Here is a 1,798-nt window from a genome sequence, read left to right on the forward strand (position 1 = left end):
AAAAGGGGGGTCCAGCCTCTCCCGTTGTAGGGGTGGGTATTTGGGTGCTGCTTCAGCATCACCTGGAATTTTTTTTCTTTGTAGCACTGATCCTAGATTATTTGAACCCAGGGCAGCTGGAGGAGGGAGGGGAAGGGGAAGTGGGGACTGCCATGGTGTGGCCAGGCTGCTTTGCTTGTGCAGCCCGTTCCTGGGAGAGACCAGTGCAGTGTGAGAGCCAGCCAGGATCTGAGCGGGAGAGGAGCCAGGGCCCGGCAGGGATGCGGGAGGAGCTGGGCTGTGCCTGCAGGCACTGGCAACCCAACAGGGAACAGCTCTTGTTTGTCCAGCAAAGAAGGATCAGACTGTTTGGAAAATCAGTCGGAAAACTGCGCTCCCTTTCCATTATGAATACTTTGGGATGAGCCACGGCTGAGAGTCCCTGCAGAACTTTGCTTGGGGGACTTTATGTACCCGGTGGAGCCTGGGAGCAGGTCCAGGAGCCCCTGGGGCTGCTGCTGGGCTGCCCCTCAGAGTCCCCCTTCCCACATCCCTGTGTACACATGGGCATTGGTCCATGAGGCTGGGAGGTGGTTCAGGAGCAGAGGGAAATGCTCCGCGGCAAAGGATGGAAGGAGTTTACAGAGCACCTGAAATCAAGGGGATGCTGCGAATAGTGTGGGTGTCGGAGGTGCTGCCCCATCCGAGCTGCTGCAGGAAGCAGGGCAGGAGTGTCCCCCATAACTGTGCCCATCCAGGCTGAGTTTTGACGGCATCTGGTTGGGAATGGGGCTGAGCTGTGCCGTGCTCGGCAGGATGGCTCCCAGACGGGCTGGGTAAGGGGGAAGGCAGCTCTCGGCCCCTCGGCTGTGCCTTCAGCCAGCCAGGCTGTGTAATTCCCTCTGACAGCTCAATGCAGAGCGAAGCCGGCAGCAGCGGATGCATGAAAGGTGAGTGTGCTGGACCCTGAATAATGCGGGGATCTGCTCTCTCTGACATGCTGCCCGGGGAGCCTGGGGGCAGGGAGCAAATGCTGACCCTGGGCTCTTTCCTGCACTGTCTTCCCCCAGGGCACGTGGGGTGTCCTGACTGTCCCACCAAGCCCATCGTGGAGCCAGGGCAGGTGCAATGTGTGTTGGCTAGCTGCTCCCAAGCAGATGTGGGTGTCATCCTAAAAGGCTTTGGGGGGCAGGGAAGGGGCCACCAGATTTGAGACACAGGCTCTGCACGTCTGCACTCCTGCTGGGAGCAGGAGCGTTGGCAGCAGTGTCCCATGGAGGCTCGTGGTGGCAGCCGCAGGGGAGCTATCTCCTGGCCCAAGGCCACCGTGGTGGGGTGGGCAGGGCCCCAGTGCACCCTCATCCCTGACCTGCTCCCGGGTGCATGCACACGTGTGCACACTCCCCCTCCTTGTGCACGGGTGCTGCGCTGGCAATGACAGTGCCAGCAGTGGGCGCAGCTCTCCTGCTCCATCCCTCCAACAAGCTCCCACGCTGGGGGGACTTTTATTTTTGGTGTTTAATCCACTGGTTTAGCTCTCAGACTTCTCGTGGCAGTGGTTTTGTTTTTGCTGAGCTTTTTTATTTCCCTTTTGGATTCCTCTGGAGCTGGAGAAAGCTACCGTGGCAGCTGCCCTCCCCTGGGGCATGTTGATGTGGGGCAGCATCCTGCTGGGTGCCGGCTAAAGGAGCCACAGAGAAATACAGGGGGGATAGAGGTGATGACCAGCACCAGAGAGCAGGACCCCCACTGCCAGCATGCAGGGAGGGGCTTCTTTGCTTTTGGGGGCGGGGCTGGAGCAGCGCAAACCCTGGTGTAA

Source organism: Pterocles gutturalis, unplaced genomic scaffold (genome assembly GCF_000699245.1).
Source record: "Pterocles gutturalis isolate BGI_N339 unplaced genomic scaffold, ASM69924v1 scaffold28101, whole genome shotgun sequence".
NCBI classification, from domain to species: domain Eukaryota; kingdom Metazoa; phylum Chordata; class Aves; order Pterocliformes; family Pteroclidae; genus Pterocles; species Pterocles gutturalis.